Genomic DNA, 16859 nt, shown 5'->3' on the forward strand with positions numbered 1-16859 from the left:
TCTCGTCCACTGTCACCCCTAGGTCCTTTTCCGCAGAACTGCTGCCTAGCCATTCGGTCCCTAGTCTGTAGCTGTGCATTGGGTTCTTCCGTCCTAAGTGCAGGACCCTGCACTTATCCTTATTGAACCTCATCCGATTTCTTTTGGCCCAATCCTCCAATTTGTCTAGGTCTTTCTGTATCCTATCCCTCCCCTCCAGCGTATCTATCACTCCTCCCAGTTTAGTATCATCCGCAAATTTGCTGAGAGTGCAATCCACACCATCCTCCAGATCATTTATGAAGATATTGAACAAAACCGGCCCCAGGACCGACCCTTGGGGTACTCCACTTGATACCGGCTGCCAACTAGATATGGAGCCATTGATCACTACCCGTTGAGCCCGACAATCTAGCCAGCTTTCTACCCACCTTGTAGTGCATTCATCCAGCCCATACTTCCTTAACTTGCTGACAAGAATACTGTGGGAGACCGTGTCAAAAGCTTTGCTAAAGTCAAGAAACAATACATCCACTGCTTTCCCTTCATCCACAGAACCAGTAATCTCATCATAGAAGGCGATTAGATTAGTCAGGCATGACCTTCCCTTGGTGAATCCATGCTGGCTGTTCCTGATCACTTTCCTCTCATGCAAGTGCTTCAGGATTGATTCTTTGAGGACCTGCTCCATGATTTTTCCAGGGACTGAAGTGAGGCTGACTGGCCTGTAGTTCCCAGGATCCTCCTTCTTCCCTTTTTTAAAGATTGGCACTACATTAGCCTTTTTCCAGTCATCCGGGACTTCCCCGATTCGCCACGAGTTTTCAAAGATAATGGCCAATGGCTCTGCAATCACAGCCGCCAATTCCTTCAGCACTCTCAGATGCAACTCGTCCGGCCCCATGGACTTGTGCATGTCCAGCTTTTCTAAATAGTCCCTAACCACCTCTATCTCCACAGAGGGCTGGCCATCTCTTCCCCATTTTGTGATGCCCAGCGTAGCAGTCTGGGAGCTGACCTTGTTAGTGAAAACAGAGGCAAAAAAAGCATTGAGTACATTAGCTTTTTCCACATCCTCTGTCACTAGTTTGCCTCCCTCATTCAGTAAGGGGCCCACACATTCCTTGGCTTTCTTCTTGTTGCCAACATATCTGAAGAAACCCTTCTTGTTACTCTTGACATCTCTGGCTAGCTGCAGCTCCAGGTGCGATTTGGCCCTCCTGATAACATTCCTACATGCCTGAGCAATATTTTTATACTCTTCCCTGGTCATATGTCCAACCTTCCACTTCTTGTAAGCTTCTTTTTTATGTTTAAGATCCGCTAAGATTTCACCATTAAGCCAAGCTGGTCGCCTGCCATATTTACTATTCTTTCGACTCATCGGGATGGTTTGTCCCTGTAACCTCAACAGGGATTCCTTGAAATACAGCCAGCTCTCCTGGACTCCTTTCCCCTTCAAGTTAGTCCCCCAGGGGATCCTGGCCATCCGTTCCCTGAGGGAGTCGAAGTCTGCTTTCCTAAAGTCCAGGGTCCGTATCGTGCTGCTTACCTTACTTCCCTGTGTCAGGATCCTGAACTCAACCAACTCATGGTCACTGCCTCCCAGATTCCCATCCACTTTTGCTTCCCCCACTAATTCTACCCGGTTTGTGAGCAGCAGGTCAAGAAAAGCGCCCCCCCTAGTTGGCTCCTCTAGCACTTGCGCCAGGAAATTGTCCCCTACGCTTTCCAAAAACTTCCTGGATTGTCTATGCACCGCTGTATTGCTCTCCCAGCAGATATCAGGAAAATTAAAGTCACCCATGAGAATCAGGGCATGCGATCTAGTAGCTTCCGTGAGCTGCCGGAAGAAAGCCTCATTTACCTCATCCCCCTGGTCCGGTGGTCTATAGCAGACTCCCACCACTACATCACTCTTGTTGCACACACTTCTAAACTTAATCCAGAGACACTCAGGTTTTTCTGCAGTTTCGTACCGGAGCTCTGAGCAGTCATACTGCTCCCTTACATACAGTGCTACTCCCCCACCTTTTCTGCCCTGCCTGTCCTTCCTGAACAGTTTATAACCATCCATGACAGTACTCCAGTCATGTGAGTTATCCCACCAAGTCTCTGTTATTCCGATCACGTCATAGTTCCTTGACATCACCAGGACCTCCAGTTCTCCCTGCTTGTTTCCAAGGCTTTGTGCATTTGTATATAAGCACTTGAGATAACCTGTTGATCGCCCCTCATTCCCAGTATGAGGCAGGAGCCCTCCCCTCACAGACATTCCTGCCTGTGCTTCCTCCCGGTATCCCGCTTTCCCACTTACCTCAGGGCTTTGGTCTCCTTCCCCCGGTGAACCTAGTTTAAAGCCCTCCTCACTAGGTTAGCCAGCCTGCTCGCGAAGATGCTCTTCCCTCTCTTCGTTAAGTGGAGCCCGTCTCTGCCTAGCACTCCTCCTTCTTGGAACACCATCCCATGGTCGAAGAATCCAAAGCCTTCTCTCCGACACCACCTGTGTAGCCATTCGTTGACTTCCACGATTCGACGCTCCCTACCTAGGCCTTTTCCTTCCACGGGGAGGATGGACGAGAACACCACTTGCGCCTCCAACTCCTTTATCCTTCTTCCTAGAGCCACATAGTCCGCAGTGATCCGCTCAAGGTCATTCTTGGCAGTATCATTGGTGCCCACGTGGAGAAGCAGGAAGGGGTAGCGATCCGAGGGCTTGATGAGTCTCGGCAATCTCTCCGAGATAAACACTTCAGTCTATGAGTCATTTTTCACACAAGAGGTAATTATGATCCACCCTATTTTATGTTGGGGTATCCTATGTCTTCAGACACAACCAACGGGGGGACACAGGAACACACAGAGACTGGAGTCTTCAGTTATGGCTCGGATTATTGTAGAAAAAGCTCAACGACACCCTGCGGAAGCATAGCTGTACCACCCGTTCACCTCCCCAACATCTCAAGGAGTGAGCACCGAGATCCTTTTGTGTTCCCCTTTATTGTAATCATCAGCCCTCCCCCTCCCCAGGTGGGGAATTCTGGTCTCGGCCCAATAATTGCCCTCTAATTTTCCTGCTAAATTCCTCGCCCCTGTTTATGTTTACCCTTGCTCATGACCATTGTTGCCATGTAAGGGGTTATTATTGAGCACTTGGCTGTCTCTGTCAGTGAACACCTGCAAGCTTGTGGTTTTGGGGTTTTCCGTATGCCTGCACTTATCTCTGCCGGCACTTACCATGCAGACTCAATGTAACTCCTCACATTTTAGTTCTCAAGAATATAAATGATGTAATTAGTTTGGAGCCATAAAATATGTTGAGTTCAGAGGTGTAATCCTTTAGCGGCTGGCCACTCTGAAGGGGAGTGTATGAAGAAATAAACACTGATTTGTCATCATTCTTCTTATTATTCAGTTACATTATGGTAGCACCTAGAGGCCAGGTTAGAGCTGAGCTCAGGGCTACACATAGTAAGATAGTTCCTGCCACGAAGAGTTTACAATATAAATACAGAGTGAGGGGGGAAAAGATGAGAGAAGGGAAGGGAAGTATTATCCCCATTTTACAGATGAGCTGAGCCGCAGAGAGGTTAAGGAGCTTAAGGTGACTTGCTGTACCCACAACAGAGCTCGGCATGGGTGTAATAGTCTGCCTGGGTGCAATCATTTGCAGGATCAGGACCTAAGGGTATGTCTACATAGCCTGCAGCAGTGAGCTTCCCAGCCTGGCTTGACAGACTCAGGATTGTGCTACTGCACCAAAAATAGCTGTAGGCTTCAGAAGCCAAGATCCAGCCCAAGCTGCAACTTCAATGTGCTGTCTACACACTTATTTTTGGAATGGTAGTGCAAGCCCAAGTCTGTTGAGCCAGACAGAGAGGCTCGCTGCTATGAGCTGTGTAGATATAGCCTATGTGACTTGGTCCTTCAGGGAGTCTATGGCAGAGCCAGGAACCCAGCTCTCCCAGGTTGTATCTCAGTGCCTCGAGCACAGGGCCAGCTGTCTTTTGATCTAAAGTGCAGTGGGGAACTAAATGTTCAGCCCTATTTCTTTGGATGCAGAAACATATAAGAACAAATACCATTTAGGTCTTGATCCCACATGCTTAGTGGCAATCCTTTGGGGTCAACAGGATGATGCATGTGCTTGGGCATATGTGTAAATCATTGTAGGACTGGGGGCCTGGTCATCAAAATTAAAAATCTTTCAAATATCTGCCAGTTCTCCCTCTCAGTGAACATAGTCTTCTGGAACAAAAAACTGTAGACAAAGAGCATGAATCTGAAATTGCTGGGGATATTACTGTAACAAGAAAATCAGCAATACAATTGGCAATTTAAGGAACAGAAAATATCATTGTACATGAGGCTGCTGTTATTGCCAAAAATAGACCTGCAGAATATGGACGTGATTAAACTGTTTCATTTGAGAGCCTTTTCAGAGTGTTGGGCTCTTCTGATCTTAGACGTGTATGGTGAATCACACTGTGTTTCTTCCACAGTCAGGGGTGTACACAAAGGAGGGTCTATGAAAGTGGATGCGAATCGATGAAGCTAATCACATCTCAGACCGTTATCTACTCAGCAGGAGACTTATGCAAAACGTCCATTACAAAACTTCAACCCACACAAAACTATCAGGGTTTTGTGACAAACATGAAACTCCTCTCATGTTTGAGAGGTTCAATAATGCTCATATAATGTCTTGAGTGTATGTGTATTTATAATTCCCTGTTGGAGCGAAGCAAAACTTGTTCTTCTGCATGGTATAGGGTGTCATAAGGTGGTGTTTGGTGGTTTCAGGCTTTCAGCTAAATTTCACCTTCAGAGTTGCAGTGACTTGGGTGAGCTCCTCAGATGGTGCAGGGCTGTGTTCAAATGGCTATTAATTATTTTGGGTTTTTTACTCTTCCGTTGTGGGGCCCTAGCCTTCATTTAGTGCCCCAAATGGTGTGTTTGGGGTCCCATTTAGTGCTTTGTAGATGTCATTAATATCCATACCAGAAGAGTTGAGGGTTTTTCCAGGGATAGGGGTGCAGTGAGATTCACTGAGATTGGGGGGTCTCTAAGTTTTGGGGGGTCTCAGTGGGGATACAGGACAGGTGGGGCTGTGAGATTCAGTGGGGTGTGCAGTATCTCTGGAGTTGGGGTTGCAGTGATAGTGGAAATTGGGGGGTCTCTGAGTCTCTGGGACCTGTGCTCCGGTTGCTGCCTCTGCTCTCCCATCCTCACTGCTCCCACCCCATCTCATCCCTCTCTGCTGGCCCTGCTCAGAGCCTAAGGTGCTGGGCAACCAGTGTGGGTGGGTCTGTGCCCCCCGTAGCTTCTTCCAGCCCCTAACCGGCTTCTAGGCTGCGCTTCCCCCCACCCACTCCCCACCTCAAGAACTGATACCTCTACCACTCCTCGGATTGTTGTAGCTCCTAGCCCTAGGCTCTGCTTTGCTCCCCCTTGGACACAGGCACCAACCACTTCCTCTTTACTGAAGGCCAGGCCAATGAGTGGATGGTGCAGGGTGAGAGCCCAGGGTGCTGTCTGAGGAAACAGCCTGGGGAGCTATATGGGGCAGCAGCTCTGGAAGAAGCTTTTGATGGCCATAGTGACTCCTCTCAAGCTTCAAAAAAATACTTGAAGGTTTGATGTGGGGGGAAGGTTGCAGCCTCCTCCACTTTAAGCACTGGATATAGTGCTGAGTTGCAGAGAAAATGACCTTATATCTGATTTCTTTCAGAGTTTCGCAGACATATTATTTATCTTTCATCTGCTACCATAGTGATTCCAAACCTAGCAATTCACTTATGAAGAGCCTCGTGGGTGAACTTTGATGTTCAGCCATGATTTCCAACATGAGTACGTACAAGCACAAGAGCGGCGCTCAACAGTGCAAGCTGCCGCAGGTCTGTGAAAAAGATCAAAAGAGTGCAAGTGGTCCACAGAGCTTCTTGAGATGTGAAGTCTGACCATGTTCCTCATGAACAATCTGCAAACAGTTCTATTCACACTTCTGTGCCTTCCTTAGCGAGTGAGGATGTTGATTTGGATTTGTCAGGCTTGTTGGGTGCCAGAATCTCTGATTCTGGCACAGAGGTTAGTGTTGACTCGTTGGGTCCTAGAGTCTCTGATTCTAGGACAGAAAGTTCGCCATTGGTTGCTAGTGTGATTGTAATGGACATGAATACTGAAAACGGTTCTATTATTGAAAGCATGGGGCAGAATTTTGACTTTGACAAGGCAGATCTGAGTACTTGGCCACAGTTGACGGGTTCTGTTTGCTGTTTTTGATAGAATGCTGTCCCATTGTTAATTTAGACCAAGACTTTTTGCCTAGAAAATGCAAAGAAAACAGTGGTTCTTTGTCAGCTCCTAATGGGGAGTTATGCTAGTGATCTTGGTTGATGTACAGTTTGACTCTTGCTTCCTTGTTCTCTTTTGCTTTGTTTGCTTTTTTCCAGCCAAATTCCTCCTCATCTACTGCAAACTGTAAAACTGGGTTTGTGAACTTTTTCCACTTTAGCATGCAAGTATGCCAGTATGAACATTCAAAAGAACATGTAGAGGGATTCACTCACTGGATGGAAATTGCAGAACAATTAGAAAAGAGTCACACAATTGACAAACGTGCGCATACCTTCTATCAGCCGCGGAAGGACATGAGGCACAATATTGTGCCTTTTCTCTTGGATATGTTGCTGTACTTAGGTGACAGCTTTGAGAGGTTCAGATGAGCAATTAGTCCTCAAAATGGCAGTTTTGGGGTTTACCTGAATTACTTGCAAGGTGCAAGATCATATAGAAATTTTGGTGCTGCAAAGGTGATGTAACTATCCAAAAGGAGTCATTGGTAGGATTGCAAGAAAAGTCTGGCAGACTATTTTTGACAAGGTTAGAAAAGCTAAATTCTTCGTTCGATTGCACTCCAAAGCTCTCCTGAATTGAAGAAGTGTTCTGTTCTTATGGAATTGTTCGAAGATTCGTTTCATGCTTCTGCTAGTTGTTGGGTGTTGAAAAAGCATATTAACATTACCTTAAAATGCTAAAGCATGGCAAGATGGTCACCCAGAGTAGAGGCAATCCACCCACTATGAGATCATGCGGAGGGTATTTTTGACTTTGTATGAAGCCTTGATCTCGTTTAATCTTGTGCCAGAACTTAAGTCAGAAGCTGTTAACTTGCAAATGAACATTTCAGAGTATTTGTTTCTTGTTTTGGCTGAGATAGTATATTATATCTTATATTTTTTAATTAACATTTTGATTAAAAAACTGTCCAGTCTGGATCTTGACATTCAAATAGCTCATTTACTTGGTGGCCTTTGAGATGCTTTATCAGAACTATGGTCTTCTGTGTTCAGTGAATGCAAGAAAGCTGGTGCTTCACAGGTTGAAATTTTAGGAATATCCATGCAGTTCAAATAGAAATGATCTCAAAGGAGGAAAGTAATGCCAGGGGAACTTAAAAAGGACACAAAGTCATCAGATCCCAAAAAAGGTTTTTGAATGTGAGGTTTTCAACTGTCTTAGACACAATATTGACACAATTGGATGGTAGGCTGCATAAATATATGATGGAGTCAGAGAAAAGTTTGCTTTTTTTGATGGGTGAGAAACTGGAAAGTCTCAGCAGCATTGGTGTAAAGAGGTACGCTTGAAACTTAGCAAGCAATTACCCTGAGGATTTAAACTCTGTTTTGAGAATGAGATTGAACTCTTCACCAATTCTTATAAACAAATCTTTAAGGATGACTTGGAAACAAAGGTGCCCATTAATCTCCTTAGCTACATTCACAAAGGGTCTTTAGATGCAGGTTTCCCTAAAACAAACAGCACTTCCTTTTTATTTTTGCTGTCTTCCTGTAATGGTGGCTGCTGATTTAATTTTAGCTTCCTGAAACACCTTTCATTATGACCTACCTAAGAACATCAAAGGGTCAGGAAAGTTAAACAATCTGGCAATTATTTCTACAGTGAACTCAGAAGCAAGGTGGATAGACTTGGATGAGCTAATTAAGGAGATTACTTCAGAGAAGGCTAGGAAGGTCCCTTTCCAAGAGTACTTAGTGGTAAGTGCAGGGTTTTGGGTTTTTTTGGCCAGGGTGGTGAGGGGGCAGATTTTCAAGCTAGGCTCTTTGGCATTGTTTTCAAGCATTGTTTTCAAGCTATGCACTTTGGCATTGCACTGGCTGGTGTAAATTTTACACCAGCTGAGGATTTGGTCTTTTTATTGGTTTCAGATTAGTGGTAAATGAAGTAAAAAGTTATTGAAAAAACCAGAACCCTGCAGATACATTTGTGAAAGAAATAATACATCTTATGTACAACATATTGCATAAGAACAAGTGTTTCAAAGTAGATGCTGGATTATGCATATGGGGGAGATTTTCATAAAATCCTAAGAGATTTGGGACAGGCAAACAACATGACAGTGTGCTGCTTTCCCGGAGCCAAGGCACGAGAGGTCACTCTGAGATTGGATCGGCTTCTGAAGTCAATGGCCCCCTCGCCTGAGGACTCCCACTGCCTGCTGCTTGCTCCTCTCTGCCCCCTCTCCACCTGTCACATTAAGTGGTGGGGACCTGGGGAAAAGGGCAGAGAGGAGTGAGTGGCAGGCAGTAGAAGCCTCATGGGAAGAGGCAGAGTGAGGATATGAAGAGGCGGAGTGAGGGCAAGGCCTTGGGGGGAAGAGGTGGAGTGGGGTGGGAAGCCGCATGGGCAGGGCCATGGGGGAAGAGGATGAGCAGGAGTGGGACCTTGGGGTAGAGCATGGGCAGGACCACAGCCTGGGAGCCCTTTAGGTAGCAGCGCTCCAAAAGGAGGTGTGCCACATCCTGTTTGGGGAGGCTGAGCCTCCCCTAAACTCTTATACCTGCCACCCATGCTCAGAAGCATGCTGAAGAGGAAGAACATCCCAGTGATCTTCGAGATCCTTCATGTCCCAAGAGCACAGAAAGACAGAAGGTTCTGGAAATGAACCACTGGCTAGGTTAGCGGTGTAGGGTGGAGGATATTGTTCTTATGAAACACTGATCCTCCTTTTATAGGGAGAGGGGGCTGCATAGTTTGGATGGCCTCCACCTCAATAGAAAGGGAACCATTAAACCATTTAAGGGAACCGTTAAAGGGCATTAAACTAATAACAAAAGGGGGCATGGGGTAAAAGAGTGAAGCTAGGAGAACTCATTTAGTGCAAAGTCGAAATATTGAGAACAAAATTAACCAAAGAACATGAAGAGAAGAAATGTTTGAATTGCCTATACACCTGTGCTAGGAGGCCAGGTAACAAACAAGAGGAAGTGTAATTGCTCATTTATGAGCATCAATTTGACCTATTTGCTATTTCTGAAATCAGGTGGGATGATTCCTATGACCGGAATGTTAAAACCAATGGTTATAATCTCGTTAGGAAGGATCGAGTGGGCAAACGAGGAGGAGAAGTGGCACTCTGTCAAAAATGGCATTACATGATTCTGAGTCATTGATAACGGAAGAAAAAGATCTTGAATTGCTTATGGATCAATATTCTAACAGATAAAGTACAAGATGGGGTATTAGTTGGTGTCTGCTACAGACTATCAAATCACACTAGTGAACGGGATAACTGTCTAATTACACACCTATTTATAATGTGTAGGGGGAAAAGTTATGTGATCATAAAGACTTCAATATGTGTGACACGCTGGAGGTCTCATGCTGCCAGTTCTAAAACATCCTTGGAATTTCTAAATATTAAAGATGAGAATTTTCTAACTCAACATGGGGGAATTCTGTATTAGACCTCATCTTGACAGAGAAAGAGGAATTTATCGCAGAAATAAAAATAAATTATGGCTTAGATATAAGTGATTGTGATTTGATCAGATTTATAATATGCAAACAAATTAAAGTCCAAACCCAAACCAGTAATCTATAAATACTGAAAACACTTCTGAATCAAATCGTCTGAAGGAAGAATTTAATCAGAAAAATGTGGGTGATAATTGGGAATTGTTTAAGAACACTTTAATAGAAGGCCAAAAAGCTACAATTAAGGAAGAAGGCTATATTGGTTTCAAAAATTGCCCGGTTTAGAGGGGAATGAAGGGAGCTATATATTGTATAAAACAAATGGAAGAAAGGGGAAGTTGATAGTAATGAATATAAACCAGAAGCTAGGAATTGTAGAAAATTGATACAGCAAGGAAAGGGACACAAGGATAAATCTATGGCCAGCAGAGTTAAGGACAATAAGAAGGAGTTTAAGTATATTAGGAACAAAAAGCATCCTACCAATGGCATTGTTCCATTACTAGATATAAATGATAGTATAAATCAGTAATATTGCAGAAAACATGGACGTGTTGAATGAATATTTCTGTTCTGTGTTTGGGGGAGAAAACAGATGACATAGTCATATCATATACCACTTTTTCCCCTTCCATTAGTAACTCAGGAGGACATTAAACAGCAGATACTAAAGTCAGACATTTTTAAATCTGCCGATCTGGATAACTTGGATCCAATAGTTTTTAAAAAGAGCTCCAAGGAAGTTCCAGAAGACTGGAAGAAAGCTAATGTTTTGCCAATAGTTAAAAAAATTTAAATGGGATGACCCAGATAATAAAAGGCCTGTCAGTCTGATATCAATCTTGGGCAAGATAATGGATGGACTGATACAGGATTTGATTAAGAAACAATTAAAGGAGGGTAATATAATTAATGCAAATCAACGTGGGTTTACGGAAAACAGATCTTGTCAAAGTCACTTGATATCTTGATAAAGATAATAGTGTTGCTATAATATACTTCAACTTCTTTAAGGCATTTGACTTGGTACTGTAAGGCATTTTTATTTTTAAAAAAGGAATTACATAAAACTAACATGGCACATTAAATGAATTAAAAGCTGGATAACTGATAGGTCTTATAATATAATTGTAAAGGGGGGTTGGTTGTTGGCCCTACATTCTTTAACATTTTTTTAATGACCTGAAAGAGACAGGATGGGGGACTCTACCTCGGGTAGCAATGACTCTGAAAAAGATTTGCGGGTCATGCTGGATAATCAGTTGAACATGAGCTCCCAGTGCAATGCTGTGGGTAATGCAATCCTTGTATTAAATAGGGGAATCTTGAGTAGAAGTAGAGATGTTATTTTACCTCTGTGTTTGACACTGGTGTGACCACTGCTGGAATACTGTGCCCAGTTCTGGTGCCCACAAATCAAGAAGGATGTTGATAAATTGGAGAGGATTCAGAAAAGAGCCATGAGAATGACTAAAGGACTGGAAAACATGCCTCATGGTAATATACTCAGAGCTCCATCTATTTTGCTTAATAAGAACATTAAGGGATGACTTGATTAGTCTAATATCTATGGGCAACAAATTTGCTAATGGGCTCTTCTATCTAATGGAAAAAAGTATAATACAATTCCATGGATGGAAGTCGAAGCTAGATAAATTCTTACTGGAAATAAAGTATACATTTTTAACAGTGAGGGTAATTAATCATTGGAACAGTTTACCAAGGGTCATGATGGATTCTCCATCACTGTCAATTTTTAAATCAAGATTGGATGTGTTTTTAAAAAGAGATGCTGTAGGAACTTTTTCAGGGAAGTTCTATGGTCTATGTAATAATGGAGGTTCGATGAGATGATCACAGTGGCCTTGAAATCTATGAATCTGACTTTTAAAAAATCTTCTATAATGTTAAGGTAGACACAGAAAAATTAATGAGAGCATAAACAAATGGTGAAATTCATGCGATACAAGTCATGTGGACTGAAACTAAGAAAGATTGTCAAAAAATCCTGGAAACTTAACAGCCTGAGTGTCATTCAGTTCTACTCAACTGTTTTCCAGCTCAGCTTCTCTAAAATATGTCTGTACTCTGATTCCCCCTTGTGTTAACGACTAACAAAACAGAGCTGAAGAAGCGTGGTAGATGATTTCACAAGATAGATGGTGTTCCAATCTGAGTTGGAGTCAAGTTATTTGATACTCAGACAGAAAGAAGACAGTCTTTTTATTACATTTCCTGGAACACAGTGTCATGATAGGGGAAAAGTGATTGGGAAATTCTTAAAAATTACTAGAGAAACGAACTGTTTATGAGTGACCAACAAGTCATTTGGAATGACTTGGCTAAGAGGTCAGCTTTCACTGTAACACAAGCCTTAACCTAAAATAACATCATTTTCTAACTGAGAACCAAATACGTGTACGTGTGTGTGTATGTATGTAATAATCTTTTTAAGCAATTAGGGCTCTTCTATGGAACATTCTTTCACTACAGTCCAGTTGTGCAAACTTAATTGCAACTAGTTTTCTGTGGAAAAACATATCAAACATTAATAATGATGTATTTTTATCCAGAGTCTTTGTGAGTGAGTGACTATTTTTAGATGTTCCACACATCTTCCCAAAACACATGCGCACCACTAAGAATGCCAGACATTTCTGCTGTGATATCATGGCCCATAATTATTTATATATAGTAGTACCTACAAAATTGTCCCAGCATCATCAAAACAGTGCATTTGTAGGATGCCCAAATAAGATACATGTGGGGAATTGTGCCTTAACCCTGTCAGATGAAAAGTGGGTATTATAGACCCAAACCTATTAAGTGTGGAGCACCTCCTAAGACATGCTAAGTGCCTATTACTCCCACTGATATCAATGGAAGTTGCAGGCACTCAGCACCAGGGACGATTGGGCTCTATATGCATGTTACCACATTACTCCTGTGTTCACTAATGAATTATTAATTATGAATTATTTTACGTGGCATGTCAGAGTACTAAACAGAATAGATACACAGCCTTTGAGCTACTCTGGAAATGATATACAGCATCAGCCAAGCTGTGCACACAATTTTAGAGCGTTTGGTCACCAATCAGTCACACTAACTTCTGAACTGATTTCTTAGCTAGATAATCAATGTTTTGTAACATTTTTTATAGAATTTTTTTTTGTTCAGATAATTTTGGGCTGTAACAAAAATCAACAGGAGAAATGACACTCTGTTGTTAGCTCATATCATTGGGTCTTTCTTTGTCAATGGTGAGAATTAAAAAAACAGACCATCAAAGCCTTCACTATCAATTACTTATTTGGGCAGTTGGTGTTATACCATTAGTGGTCTGTGAATACCTTGGTGCAGGAAATAATTGGTGGGAGTTTGTGACGTTCCTCTTTGGTGTTATCTGGACTGGTGATCTGCTAGGCCACTCCAATCCTTGACTCTGGGAGCCAGCCTTACCCTGCTCTGCTGTGAGAACCCCCACTTCTGGGCTGTTCATGCACAGCCTCTGGCGTGTAAGCTGCTCCCAGCTACTTACAAGCAAATGACACTCGCCAATATCTCTGGGCCCGGACACAACCATAGGAACCTCCGTCTTGCAGTGTCCAGTGGACACTGCAAGAGTATACGAATTCATCAGTTTAACAAATAAATTGATATGTACCAGGCTTGTTATCCCAAGGGGAGACTCTGACATGCTTCAAACCAAACACACTGCTTCAGGTAGAATAAACAAACAAATTTATTAACTATAAAGATAGATTCTAAGTGATTATCAGTCAAAGCATAACAAGTCAGATTTGGTTAAATGAAATACAAGCAAAACACATTCTAAGCTGATCTTAACACTTTCAATGTCCTTACAAACTTAGATGCTTCTCACCACAGGTTGGCTGGTTGCTTTTCAGCCCGGCTCTCCCCTTTGATCAGCGCTTCAGTCGCTTGGTGGTGGTGGTGTCTGTAGATGTAGGTGGAAGAGAGAGCGAGCGAGCATGACAAATGTGTCTCCCTTTTATCATGTCCTTTCTTCTCCCCCACTTCAGAGTCAGGTGAGCATTACCTCATTGCAGTTCCAGACTGACCAAAGGAATGGGGGTGACTCCCTCGAGAGTCTAACAGATTCTTTTGTTGCTGCCTAGGCCAGCGTCTTTTGTTCCTGTGGGGCTGGGCTGGGTTTGTCCCATACCTGCCCAGATGAGGTGTGAACTGCCTCTTTGCTCCTGGAGAGTTTTTATCTGGGGTTGCTTTAAGCCATGAGGATACATTTTCAGCCTCATAACTATACACATGAAAATATAACCTATAACATCAATGCTCAGTACATCATGAGCCTTCCAAAGACACCCGACATGACAAACTTTGCATTGGATACCACACAATCATTTTACAAGGATGAACATGGTGTTCCCCCGAGGTACAGAGTGTCACAGAGTTATAGGCATAGTTGGAGTGAAGATATGTGTGATATGTTCTGGAAGGTGCCTAGCACACCTTCCAGCAACATGAACATACTACATACAATAAATATTGTGTATAATAGCCTGATGAATAGACCTAAACTCCACCTAGGGATACATTCTTAATACACCAAACTACTTGGGAAGGAAAGGTCTTAAGAAATGACCATAGGGAGCTAGGAGTGGGCAATCAAGGAATACCATGTGCTGCAGAGACCGGATACAACAGCAAGTCAACCCCAGATCATTTTCAGTAAAGTTACTTTGCTTAAACATTGATAATGGCTGACATTTATACTAGCAATGTGCCTGAGTTGCCACTTCCAGATCCAAACTCATGGAATAGACTATTAGGGTTGGAAGAGACCTCAGGAGGTCATCTAGTCCAATCCCCTACTCAAAGCAGGATCAACCCCAACTAAATCATCCCAGCCAAGGCTTTGTCAAGCCGGGCCTTAAAAATCTCTAAGGATGGAGATTCCACCACCTCCCTAGGTAACCCAACCCAACACACTGCAGTGAAAACTCCCTTGAAACTGAGGGGTACTGATATACAGGATTTTGGTTCAGGCCCATCTTCAGTTTATATAGGTATAGATTGTGCAGTCCTTACTCACTAGGGCAGGCACTTACTCCAGAAATAGTCCCAGCAACACTTAAGCACATTAATGCTCAGCTGGTTGAGTAATGGCTTCACGATTTGCCCCATAGTTATTTTCATCCCTGTGGATCCCAAGTCCCTTTAGAAACAGACTGGAGTCAATGAAGTTACACAGGTGTAACAAAGAGGAGAATTATGGACCTATAACTTACATAAATTGATGTGCTATGTTTAAGGAATCTTTCAAAGTTCATATATTTGGGATAGATCAGCCTGAAAAGCTTGCCCAGGAGGAGGGCGGAAAGCTGGGCTGAAGTGGCTGCACCTGTGACTTGAGCTCCCTACCCAACTTGGCTCTACCTCACCCTCGTCTGAATATACCCTCGCTCTCTGCATACTCCTAGTGAGAATTCTCTGGAGATTTGCTCCTTGGAAAATATTTCCTTTTATTATTGACTCAGAGCTGTAGAAGAAGGGGTCCCACAGGTTTTTTTAAAAGAGGGGGGAAACGCCACTGATCCCATTAAAAAGCAGTTAGCAAGTGAATTCAAACACCAGTTACTTACATTGTGTGGGAGCTATATAAATAGCTCGATGGATTATATAGCTTATAGCATCTACTGCTCTGCACTTTTTTCCCAGCACTGAGTCAGCAAAGCAAAGAGGGACTGAGGAAAGAATCCATGCTAGAGTGCTTCAGGCTGCTTTCTTCCTTCAACAGAAACAGAAATGCTCAAGCCACTTCCTTTTCACGCCTCCTCCACCAGCTAGCTTTGCAAGTGTACCCTAAAGGATCTGACAGTCTGAAGTAATTGAAGAATGTTGAACAGCATTTGAGATCACACATCCTAATATGTAAAGTGCTTCCTTTCGTTAAAAACAAGTAAGACTGTCTTTTGATGAAACTACCGGATGCTATGTCATTCTGCCTTAAATCTGAGCTGAAGAAATCAATTCGCAATGTAAAGCTCGTAACTCTAAGATATATGCTGCAACAAGAGGACTGGCAGAGAGAGAGGGAATTTAGAATGATAGCTACATCAACTACAGTAGACTTAATTAAAAATTTAGCAGTTCAGAATGCCCCAGTTCAGATTTAGAAAACATCTGTGAACTTTATTTTCCGCTGATTCAATAATCCATTTTATAAACTGTGTATAACTCACATAATAACTTTGCAATCTTATTAAATATGACAGTTGCTTTACTAAATATGACAGTTGCTAAATAGTTAACACATGACCAGTGAATTGGGACTTGGAGAACATAAGAATGGCCATACTGGATCAAACCAATGGTTCATCTAGCCCGGTATCCTGTTTTCTGACATTGGGCAATACCAATTGCTACTACTTATCATGATTTAGTGTATACATGGGAACAGAATAAAAGCTTTTATCTTAACTACCTGATTCTTTTGAATTTTCTACCAAACATATAGGCTGCACCTGGTGCTGATCTCCCATGTAAGGTATCCAACAACAAAAAACAAACCCCATCAAAATATTATGGAGAAAAAATTTCAAATTTTGATCCCTAAAGTTGGGTACCTAAATGCATCCATAATGGGCCTGCTGCTGAGCATCCATTGCTCTTATTAAAGTAAATGGGAGTTCAACTTTGACTCCTTGGAAGCAAAGTTAAGCCAAAGTGCAAAAAGCTGGGCAACCCAGAAATGAAGCCTCACAGCTGGACTTCAGCTCATGCAATTGTGCTAGGGAGCTATAGCATACACCTGAGAATAACTCAACATTACTCCACAAAAGAGTTGAAATTGAAGTGCTGACACATTACATACACTGTAGTGTGCCACATATACCTGCCTAGCCATCTGAGGGCAGTGACTTTATTGAAACGTTAGCCCATAGCTGCAAATTACGAGACTAATAACAGTGTACTGCCTTTGTCAAAAGCAGGAATAAGGGCCTGATCCAATGTTCATTTAAGTTAATGAAAGAACTCAATGGGGATTGGATCAGGCCCTAAGTAAGGAGAAGTAAAATAAAGTGCTAATCTAATATTGTTCTTAATCTAATGAC

The 16859-nt window shown here is 42.7% G+C and overlaps 1 long non-coding RNA gene across 1 annotated transcript in view; it reads left to right on the forward strand.

Annotated features, from left to right (window-relative positions):
* The window catches only part of LOC125636156 (uncharacterized), a 214832-nt gene that overhangs the window by 179720 nt on the left and 18253 nt on the right, over positions 1-16859 (forward strand). The window lies entirely within an intron of this gene.

The sequence above is a fragment of the Caretta caretta genome, chromosome 4, assembly GCF_965140235.1.
Source record: "Caretta caretta isolate rCarCar2 chromosome 4, rCarCar1.hap1, whole genome shotgun sequence".
Taxonomy (NCBI): Eukaryota; Metazoa; Chordata; order Testudines; family Cheloniidae; genus Caretta; species Caretta caretta.